This window comes from Serinus canaria, chromosome 9 (genome assembly GCF_022539315.1).
Source record: "Serinus canaria isolate serCan28SL12 chromosome 9, serCan2020, whole genome shotgun sequence".
Classification (NCBI taxonomy): Eukaryota; Metazoa; Chordata; class Aves; order Passeriformes; family Fringillidae; genus Serinus; species Serinus canaria.
This window is the reverse complement of record NC_066323.1, coordinates 3,828,834-3,839,977: the sequence shown is the minus strand read 5'-3', so window position 1 is coordinate 3,839,977 and position 11,144 is coordinate 3,828,834. Positions and strand designations below refer to the sequence as shown.

General features: G+C 46.0%; 1 non-coding gene across 1 annotated transcript; it reads right to left on the bottom strand.

Moving 5' to 3' along the window:
- Window positions 1–20: 20 nt before the first annotated feature.
- Window positions 21–93, bottom strand: TRNAV-AAC (transfer RNA valine (anticodon AAC)). The gene has a single exon. It is a non-coding gene; the product is annotated as a tRNA-Val (tRNA).
- Window positions 94–11,144: the final 11,051 nt, after the last annotated feature.

Genomic DNA, 11,144 nt, shown 5'->3' with positions numbered 1-11,144 from the left:
AAAATAGCCACCTCGGCTGGTGTTTCCGCCCGGTTTCGAACCGGGGACCTTTCGCGTGTTAGGCGAACGTGATAACCACTACACTACGGAAACTCCGTTGGAACAGCTTCCGTTTCAGTTACAGCTGTAATTCTGCAGTACCTCTCCTGTTTCCCCCGGTTCCATCCTGTCTGTCTCCTCTGTCCCCTCCCTTCCTGCTCTGCACCGGGCTCGGAGCCCTGCGTTCAGCGGGGACCTGCACCCCACGAACCCCGCCACACGCCCCCGGGACCCGCAGCCTCCCCCTGCCTTCTGTCCGCCCCCAGCGCCCGCAGGTCACTCCCAGCGTGGGTCTCTCCAGGTGTGCCAGGCGCTCCCCACGCACACCAGGAGTGGCAGCATCGGTGGAAACCAGACATTTCAAGGGGAAGGGAATGTTTGGCACTGCTGGCAGGGCAGGGCAGTGATGAACCAGTGGATGGGAGAGCTGGGATCTGGGCACGGAGTGTGGGACACCTGGCAGTGTTTGCTCTGCAGGCCTCTTGCCAGAGCTGAATCTGGAGAATGGAAAAGTGACTAATCCTCCTGGATTTTCTAGTGCACCAGGAACTGAAAAAACAGCAGAAGCTACAGAAGGGAATGTGGTTTTGCCACCAGCTGGTGGAAAGATACATCCTGTAACTTTCTCCAAGGAGCTGAAGTTGCCTGGATTGTGAACAGGTCAAATTCATTCCCAGCATTTCTTTCAAAACAAAACACATAATTGAAGTGTACACATTCCCAATGTCCTTTACCTGGGACATCCCCAATATACCTTGACCAAAAGTGTTGGTGAGAAGCCAGGGATGCTGGTGTTGCCATGAAGACTGGGGTGGAAAAGTGCTTGTCCAATACCTCTGTATTTTGTTTGATTCCTGTACTTATCCAGAAAAGCGTGGGATTGTCTTGTCCTGGGGAAATGGGAGGCTGTGGGGAAGAAATGGCAGAGCTGTCCCCTGAGCAGGCTGCAGTGCCAGCTCTGTGTGTCAGCCCAACTGTGCCCCGACTCTGTCTCCAGGTCTCAGCACAGGCGGTGTGACAGACTCCAGCCACCGTGTCACCCACAGTGACAATCAGTGGCACCAGTCCCTGAAGGCTGCTGCTTTCCCCCTGGTATTTTCCAGTTTTTGGACAGCTGTGAGCTCTCAGATCATGTAACTTGGATTCTGAGAGTGGCACTTCACAAGTCACAAGGGCTCAGGAGCTGCTTGTACCAGACATTAAAGAAAAATTATGTTATGTGTGCCTCAGGCTTAAGGAAGGGATGACTAAGAATCCCAGCAATGTGGAAAAAACTTTCCACCTTCCATGACATTATGGCTCAGAATCAACGGTTTAATTGTCCTGAAAGCCTCTTCCACCCTTCTGATTTTGGCACGAAGTTGCCAGGGATTAGCAAGTTCTGCTCCAAATCTATCATGAATGAATCATCATCTTGTTGGCATAAGGACTTCCACTCCAGTCCTTTCTTGCATTTTCTGGTGGCCTCTCCCCTGGAATTAAGCTGAATACATGGTCCCAGGTGTTGAGGTGAAAGTCAGAGTTTCTCCTAGGAAGATTTCAGTTTGGACTTCAGAAGGATTGGATTTCAGTTTGGATTTCAGAAGGCTTCTTGTGTTGAGCCTAACACAGTGCACAGAAAATGTTTCTAAAATAGATGTATTTTTATAACAGATTTTTCTTAACACTTCCTGGAAAAGAATCCAAGATTACAGCTACCTGGGAGCAAGCAGGGAGAAGCCTGTGTCTGTAGCACACCAGTAAAAATCACAATATCTAACCCAATTTGTTCCTTCTTAGTCAGTTACTATGTCTTTCTGAATAGATATAAAATACTTTTTTTAAGAGGCTCTTTACCATACCAATCCTGCACAGCGTATGTACAACTAAAGTTGGGAAAATCAAGAGCTCTACACTGTTATTTCACACTCCTTTGCACTTGTAAAACTCCTTGCTTTTCCATGGAAATCTCAGGGTGGAAAAGCAAACACACAAAAGCCTCTCAGAGGAACAGGAGGCAGCAGAGGGGTCCGAGGTGAATGCTCCAGGGAGCACCGCAGGGAGCATCTGCCCTGCACAAAGAGAGGTCAGGCAGAGATGAATAAAGATGAATAAAACCCATCATCCAACACAGCATGGGACGGGGAGGAGGCGGGTGCTGGGGTTGGCACAGCCCTGCTTTGGGGGAATGGTACGAGAGGACTGGCTTCATTCCTCATTCAGGGATGCTCATGTGGGATGGGTTATCCCGAATGCAGGCTCAGGACCCTAAATTCAGCTCACAAGCACCAGGCACCAGTCTCCAAATCCTGATACCAGCCTCCAAATCCTGATACCAGCCCCCAATTCCCAGGCACCAGCCCCCGAACGGCAAGCACTGCTTTCCAAACCCCAGGCACCAGCCCCCAGATCCTGCTGCAAACCCCAGGTCCGGGTCCCGGTCCTGCCCCAGGCCCAGCCCACATCTCTCGGATCCCTATCCACGGCAGGGAATGCGCGTTCCCTTCCAGGCGCGCTCCCTTCCAAGCGCGCTCCCGCGAGCACGCGGCGCGTTCCAAACTCCCGCCACCCGCCGCGCCCCGCCCCATAGCCCCATCGTAGCCAATGGCGACGGAGGAGGGCACCCCTCTAACCAATGGGAACGCTGAGGGCGTGACCGAGGGGTATAAGAATGCAAGCGCGGCGCTTTACGGCCCGTGCCGGGGTGGGCAGGCCCTATGGCCAACTAACCCTAATGGCGGCCGCGCCCCTCACGCTCGCCCGCTGTTTTACTCGCTGACTTTCAGCGGGCAAAGGAAGCGGCCCAGGGGAAGGGGGTGGGGGAAAAGAGTTCCGGCCTCAAAAAAAGCCAGCGAGGGGGATCCACACCCCGGCCCACCCTGGGGTCCCTGTCCCTTCTCCGCAACCGGGGATGCTCCTGCCCTCGCCCCTGTGGAGGCCGCGGTCGGCGGGCTCAGCGCCACTGCCGCCGCGAAGAGTTCGGCTCTGTCAGCCTCGGCGGCGGCCGGGAGCAGAGGACCGGCGCGCCCACCCTGGGCAGCCGGGGGACCCCAGCAGAATAAAACGGGCGCGGCGCCGCTGGGCGCTGAGCAGCCGCCGCCCCCTGAGACGTGGGGTGCGCGGCCGGCGCCGCCCCGACACCCCCAAACCCCTCCGTCCCCCCGGGAGGGTCCGGCCGGCCCCTGCGCTCGGGGCATCCGGGCGGCCCCCGGCTCTGCTGGGCCGGCCGGGGATCCCAGAGGGAGCCCCCGAAGCGTCGGTCCCCGCCGAGATTTGCCGTGCGCTGCCCTCGGAGTGCGGGCGGTGCGAGGGATGCGCACACCGCCGCCCAGATTTTTATCTAGAAGAGCCCTGCGGTGATGGAAGCTCAGGAATGCTGAATTTTATTCATCGAGTTCAAGAAATGTTGGGTTTTCCTCATCGATTTCGGCGGCGAGGAGCTGAATTTGTGAAACCCTGAAAGACCGAGAGCAGGGAGCTGGGGACAAATACTTCGCTGCGGTGTGGAGCAAGGATTGTGGGGGAAGGTGCTGTGGCTTGTCCTCCCTTAGCAATTCCTCTCCCTGCGCTCAGGCTTTGGCACTGCCATGAAGAAACACTCTGCAATGTGTGCCAGGGGCACAGCACCGAACCTGTCTTTTTAGTGCCGGGGGCACAGCACCAGACCTGCCTCCAGAGTGCTGAGCCCCAGCACTGTGTCTGATGGAGGAATGCCCAGGGCCCATCCTGTGCCATCACAGGAACTGGCTGCTCAGTTACCTCTGCTGTTAGTTTTGACCATAGCTAAACCTTTTCGGTGTTTCTGGCATCAAGCTCTTATAGATGGTTCACCAGACCTGCGAGCACACGTGTGGGATGCAGACACAGCCCTACAAACTGGGCTTGGGCATCATCAGTGCTCATTTACCAATGCTCCGTTAATATCCTCAGCGTTTGACCAGTGCCATCTTGTGGCCTTCTGGTTTTTGTGTTTTTTTTTTTTCTTTGCACAGAGGATGGAAGTGAACTAGGGCACCTAATTTTTTGATTCTGTTTGAAAGAAACCTTCCGCGGCCAGAATAAACAGAAACAGGAGAGGCCGACCCCACACACTTGAAGATATGTAGGGCCTTTCTGGTACTGGAATCTGAATTTGCTTAATAAATCTGATCAGGCTAAAACTAGTGTTGGCTCTGCTGATGGCAATGTTCTTTCTTAGTTCAAACAATTGTGTTTTCACTGTTTTATCTTGTTTCCAAGCAACAGCTTTCACTTAGCATCAAATACTTCATTTCAGACTCTCAACTGAATATGAAGAGCCAAGATATTTAGCGTGCTTAGGACACAGTTTTTCAAATGAAACTACTTGACTTAAAATTGTTTCTCTGAAAAAAAAACTTCTAAATATATTTGGATTAGTGGCATTTTAAATTATTTTTTTTAGCTGCCCTTTCTAAAGGGGTGCTAAGCTGAAACTGCCCAATTTCTGTAGTTATAAAAGAGTATGAGCTCTGCAGATCCACGTGCCTGAGAGAAAAGGCTAAGAAACTCAGAACAGGGTATACTTTTGTTTCTATTTATTTATGGTAGCAAGGAACACAACACGTAACATTGTTGCGGAGAGAACAAATGGAGCTGTAGGTACAGCTTGCTACTGCTCCTGAACAGCCCGCCCTACCTGCCCCAGTGAAACTGGCCAAAAAAAACGTGCTAATGTGGCATTTTAGGAATGCAAACAGAAGCTCTCAGCTCTTTCGCTCCTCAAGTGTTTCAAACCATTTGCAAGTGTGTCAAAGGAATTGTATTCAATGTCTCTCCTCAGAGCGGAAAGGAAAAAAATGTCATCTGGCACCTAGCAGTAATTACCTGCCCCAGCAGCAGCTCCGCCTTCTGTCATTTGGCATTAAGTCAATTTTCTTCCCCCAGGATGCAAGTGCTCATCTTAATATCTCCGGATTTGTTAAATTTCAAAATAGTTTTAAAAATCCTGTTTATGTTTGGGAGAAGAGGCGCTCTTATACTCAGTAGAGTTCTGAGAGGGCATGATTGAAGTTCACATTCTGACAGTTTGGGGTTTAGGGCTGCACATCCTGGGTGCCTTGTGGAGTGCCAGCTGCTCAGGAATCAGCACCGAGTGTTCAGGAGGTTCCGTAGCAGATGTTTAGGCTGAGCTTAGAAGGACAGCTGGCTCAGGTGTGCTTAAGGAGGCATCGCTGCCGTTCGAGGTCAGTCACACGACGTTTGCTCTACCAGGCTGGGTACAGGGACAGTGCTCTGGCCAAAGGTGACCAGCCCTGTGCGTCCTCCCAGCAGGATGAAGTGGCCTGGCTGCACTCCTGTGTGCCTGGAGCTCCCTTCCTTTTGCACGGTCATCTTCTGGTGTGCTATTTCTGAGCACCCCAGAGCTTGCTGTCCCTGTGGGAAAACTGATCCTCTTCTGTGGAGAGCTTAGGAAAAAAATCAGCCGAGCATGGATGAAAATCCTTTAGGGGATCCCATAGGACTGGTGGGATAGCAGGAGGGGTAGCAGTACAGTGCTATGCAAGCAGCTCTGAGGGCGTTTTGGGAGCTGACCGACCTGGGGCCCCCGAGGGGATGAACACACCTCCCCCATTATAGCGCATATCCAAGGCTCATTTCCCAGGATGAGGTCTCAGCCGGGCTGATTCCAGCTGTGGGGCTGTGCGGCTGGCGCGGTCCTGAGCTGTGCTCTGCTCCTGCCTCTACCTTGACCTCTGCTTTCAGCCACCTCGCAATGCCTTGCCCGTTTTCACACCCCGTGCATGAAAGCAGCAGGATTTAATCTTACATAGCTTTCATTAATCTGAAACCCAGCGCAGGTTTTTGCTTTCTTGCATTAGTTTAATAACAATCATGGTTGTTTGGGCTGGATGAGATGTGTCAGTGCACAACAAACGAAGCAAGGAAGATATAAATCAGTGTAAGAGGATTGTAAAGATGGACAAGTATAGATTCACAAGTTGGTGTGACTTTGTGTGCAAATTTAAAGCATGCTTTGCTGTGAATTTGAAATGACCAACAGAAAAGCTGGAGTTTTTTCACTTGCTGAGAATTCTGCTAAACACTTCCCAAAGTGTTGGCAGAGGTGACAGCACACACAGAGTTTGTAAGAACAGCATGAGCAGAGTTAACGTTGTACTGAGATATTGAGTCCAACAAAACAGTTCAAGTTGACCTTGCTTATGAGGCAACAAAAAGTGTCTTAAGGAAAAATAATAATAATTATCAAAGAGTAAAGAATGGTTTAATTCAAAGGCTGTTTAACCTCCGACAGGTCTGGCAAACATTAATAGAACCCTACCTTAATTCTGTTTTTAGATTGCCTCAACAAGGGGTACCTTCAAAATGTGGTTGAACGTGGTATCAGGATATTTGTCAGGAAAAGGAATGGAACAAGCATATGTCTCAATTACTTATACATAAGTAATTTAATGGCAAAGTGAAGACATGCAATCAAATCTTTGTAAATACTAAAAACCATGGACTAAAGATTGTGTAAAAATATAATAACTTTTTGTGTCTTTTTGTACCCAGTTCTCTGCATTCAGCTCAATACACCCAAGCGGGGAAGTTGTTTTATCCAACAGAAGTTTGGAAAAATCAACCCCAGGAAGTGCCAAACCTCTGGTGGGAGAGCCTGAGAGAGTCATTCTGGCTCCTGGTGCTGTGCTGGGTGACTCTGCCCTGCCCATGGGTCAGGTCAGGCCCATTTTCCAGGCACAGCTCTGCGTTGCATGGCTCTGCTCAGGCACCTGGGGCATGGCTTTTACCTCCTGAATTTACAGTTTTCCAGCTGCAGAGGCATGCTCGTAACTTGGGCCAATGGTATTTTAAAATTAAGCTTTATTAGTAAATTTTTTCAAATCTACCTGTACTCAGCTCTAGCTGCAGTGCTGGGTGAAGCCTCCCAAATCCTCAGATCCGTACACAATGAAGTTGTCAAAGTTTGGCTTCCTGTTTACTTCCCAGCTGGATCAGACCTGAAAATGACAGGGGCTTAGGAGCAAAAAGGTCTTTTTTCTGCTTCTCTTCGGTCACTTGAGTTTTGTATTTCAAAGATTTCATTCGGAAGAGCTGATCCTCTGTGGCTGCTGAAGCCTTTGTTCAGCACGTCATATCTGTGCTGTTATCTCTTGCTGCTGATCCTATTTTTCCAACGGTAGATGGCAACAGCCATTCGTTTGTAAAACACTGGAGTGGAACTCGGTGCATTACACAGTTTAATGTGCAAGGAGGGAATTGAAGTGAAACTATGTGGAAATAGTTGGTTGTTTTGAGGGTTTTTTTGTGTGTTTTTTCCCCCCTTTTTAAAAGTACAAACTTCTATTAAATGGAAATGTTTGCAAATTAAACAAATTCTGATTATGGAATCCAATTCAAAGGAAACTAAAAAAATGTCCTTTAAGCTTCACGGGAAGGCACTGAAATGAACTATCACCCCTATGTAAAAAGTATTTAAAAATGCATTTTTCAATGCATAGTCTATAAACTGAAGTGATTAGGAAATGTTGATTAACGCTAGATTTTTATTTCGTTTCAAGTTTGCTCAAAACACTACCAATTTGCAATTTATGTTTGGTTGAGAAAATAATTAAAACATATCTTTGCACAAATTAAAGAATTTGATTTCTTGTCTATCCTGTTGAGGATTCACCTTAGTAAAATATTTTGACAATTTGACCCCAGTGAAAATAATGTCAGAGATCAGCATTTGCAAACATCAAATTTTACTTTTGCCTCTAAAAATGCATTGTATGATTTGAAACTAGATGTGCAAACATCAGGCTTTCCAGTGCACAGCAGTGTGTTGTAGGATAAATTGCTTTCCATCTTTCTCATTTATTTAAATAAATGTACTGCTTGCTTTTGTGAAATATTCACTTTGTTTCCCAGAAGCGAACGTGGGACTTGTGTGAGTGAGGAAGGTAATCATCTAAAACAAAGTTATAACCAAGTCACAGGACTTTTGGGAATTTTACAGCTGCAAACTGAAGTTCTTGTGCATTATCACAGCATTCTGCTTTGCCATGATAACGAGTTTAAAGGCTGGAATTTTTCTGTTTTTATTGAAAAGATAATCAGACTTTTGTACATTAATGATGGGATATTGGCAGCTCTGATAATTTCATAGGAAACATTTTAGCCTGGCAATTAGTATTTTAATAAGATTTTCCCCTATTCCTGTATTTGGCATTATCTGAATTGTACAGTTGGGCGCTTCACTGTGCTCTGTGGGGGACAAAACAAGCGAGGAAGGATGAAAAGGGACTGAAATGAAGTGGTGAGAGGGGTTTGGTCCCAGGACTGCTACTGACTCCAGATGTGTCCTTCTGAGCAGGGCGGTGGGAAGGATCCCGGCGCCCTTTGGAGGCTGAGGATGGGAAATGCTGAGCAGAGCTCTCCTGCTCTCCCCTGCCTGGGCCATCGAGCCCTATTGTTTCCGGAGAGCCCGGCCATAAAACTGTCCTCTAGCTCGCAAACTTCCAGCATCAGCAACATTTACCAAATCACCCTGCTTAAACTTTTTCCTTGCCGGTTCTGAGCCTCCTAAAGAGCAGAATTCCATCACTTCTTTCATCACTCTAATATTCCTTTAAACAACTGTATCATGGGATCTATTGTACTTAGCTGTAGTATGTCTACCGTACAGCCCATGTTTTTCATCACAGGAAGCAGCTTGAACTGCTTATAACACATGGAGTAGATATTTGTCTTGTTTTAGAACAGCTTTATATCGTTCAGCTGCCTTTACAGCCTCTTCTGTGTCTGAAGATAAGTACGTGTAAGGATAATCCTGAAGTTTTTATCTTCTGCATCGCCAGCCCACACTTTCGTTACCATTCCGTATTGCTATGCTCCAGGCAGCTTTGAACAGCCTTAGCTTGACAATTAAGAGAGTGAACTGGCAAAACTGCTAATTTCTCTCCCTTTCCTTTCTCTCTTATCTCGTATTCTCTAAGGTACACGTCTTTATCTACGTGTTTCCAAGAAGGTGTTCAATTAATAACTCAGACAAGTCAGAGCTGATAGGATCTTTTAATGTATTAATTTAACTCTTCCTTTCAAATGGAGTGCCAGAAAAATCACTGTTTTCATGTTTTCTCTATTTATTCTGGTTGGATTTTTTAAATTGAAGTTGCATGCTGTAGTCCTTTGATTCTGCTCCCAAGAAATTATCAGGGATTACAGTAGTGGCCTTACAGGTAACGGGGGTTCTCACTGGTGTCTTGAATAGTGGCTTTCTTCTCTATTAATGTTGATTTTAAATTGTTTTTATTTATAGCAAAAAGATAAACCCACAGACGTAGCCAGGCAGGATATAGAAGTATTAGGTGGTTTACTACTCAGTTTGTTGTGTTTGGGTTTTTCTCTGATAATAAGAATGCAACTTAGCCGATGGGTAAAACAAAATTAATTTTCAGTGGACAACCACAAGACTTGTCTAAAGGCAGAGGTTTGTTGGTGTGTATATGTGAATGATTTAGCAGTTTAGACAATGATCTATTAAACTTCCAGTTCTTTCATTAGGCATGAAGGACAGTATGTTTAGTTTCCACCTGCGCTGGTCTTGCAGCAGGTTTAAAATAGCAATAAGTGCTAAGCTGATTTGATATTATGCAAAGAAATCCTATTGACTCCTAACTACAGTTTAAATTGATCTTGTCCCGAGAAGAAACTCCTGTCCTGTGAGCTGTGAGATGCAGAAAAACCACAGTCCCTGTTGGCTAGAACAGGAGATGAGGATGCCCTGCTCCGCAGAGCTGCAGGTTGTTTCGTGAAATGAATACATTTCCCTGAGAAAACAGGTAACTAACTCACTGAAACATGATGTTTTATACTGAAAAAATTCTTTAAAATATCTCTCAGGGAGCCTTTTTTTTCTTTTTTCCCCCCTCTTTTTTTTTCTATTTGAATTAAAGATAATGTTTCTTGATTGGTGCTTTAATACCAAAATATGATTTACAAAGTATTTTGTAGCTTTCTATTCTTATGACTTACAGGTCCATTTTCTAATTGCTTTCAGAGAAAGTAGTCACCGTGAATTTGAAACTGAAGAGATGGCAAATTCTGAAAAATGGCTGTAGACTTTCCTGATTTTCCTTGTGAATCCACAGGAACATTTCAGTGAACAATTTCCCAGGAATAAATGTATCGAATCTATAAATAATGTTAGGCAGTACAAAAATTGGTATGCAATACTGAAAAGAAAATGACACATTAATAAGCTTTTGGATAAAATTCATTTTTCTACCAAGTTGATTTTTCTTTCTCCAGTCATGAGGATTTTCCATGAGGATTTTCCATAAGGATTTTGTTTTCCTCAGAAAAGCCATTTTTAATGCAGCAAACTTACAGCACCAGGACAAAAAGGTGGTTTACATCCAGTGAAGATCATAAACACAAATTGCTGACTCTGTGATTAGTACAGTGGTTTAGTTGTCAATCTATTTCAAGGAAATATTGTGAGTAGAAAGTTCAAGCTGAAAAGGCTCAGGGATACAGCAGTTCTGGAATATTTCCAGCACTTTGCTTCTATTTCCAGGTTTATCTTGGTACTACCACCAAAGCAGGTGACACATGAAGCCACAGGTGACTTCCTGGCTTGGCAATGTTACACTTCAAAATTCAGCTTAGTCTTGTAATAAAGCCTGTTCACATCCTGTTTTAAGTGTGTCTCTCAGCTGCAAGTTCTGGCCAACTGTTTCAGACAGTTCAGGATTTTTCAGCTTAAAGAAAAAAAAAATAGGCAAGAAGGAACAATATTTAAAAAGGTGGAAGTCTACTTTATCAAAGCCAAGCCCTGCAACATTTTATTTCCCTTTTTTTAAAAAAAATATAGTGAGGGCTTTGAGTGTTAAAATTTGTGCAAGGTAAATTGTGCATTTTAAATGAGTCCTTTCTAACAACTGAGAGATTTGTACATCATTGGTTGAAGGTTGGGGAACCAAATGTGAAATCCAAAGGAGATTTCATTGAGAGCTCATTGGTGTAAAAGCAGATCAGGGGCTGTCCCCAAGCTGCTGCTTGACAAGGAGGGCTGTGTACTGACAGAGTTCCTTAAAGGAATGCTTCAAGGACAAAATGAAAATATTTCCATAGAGTGCAGCCATCAATCAGCAGAGGGA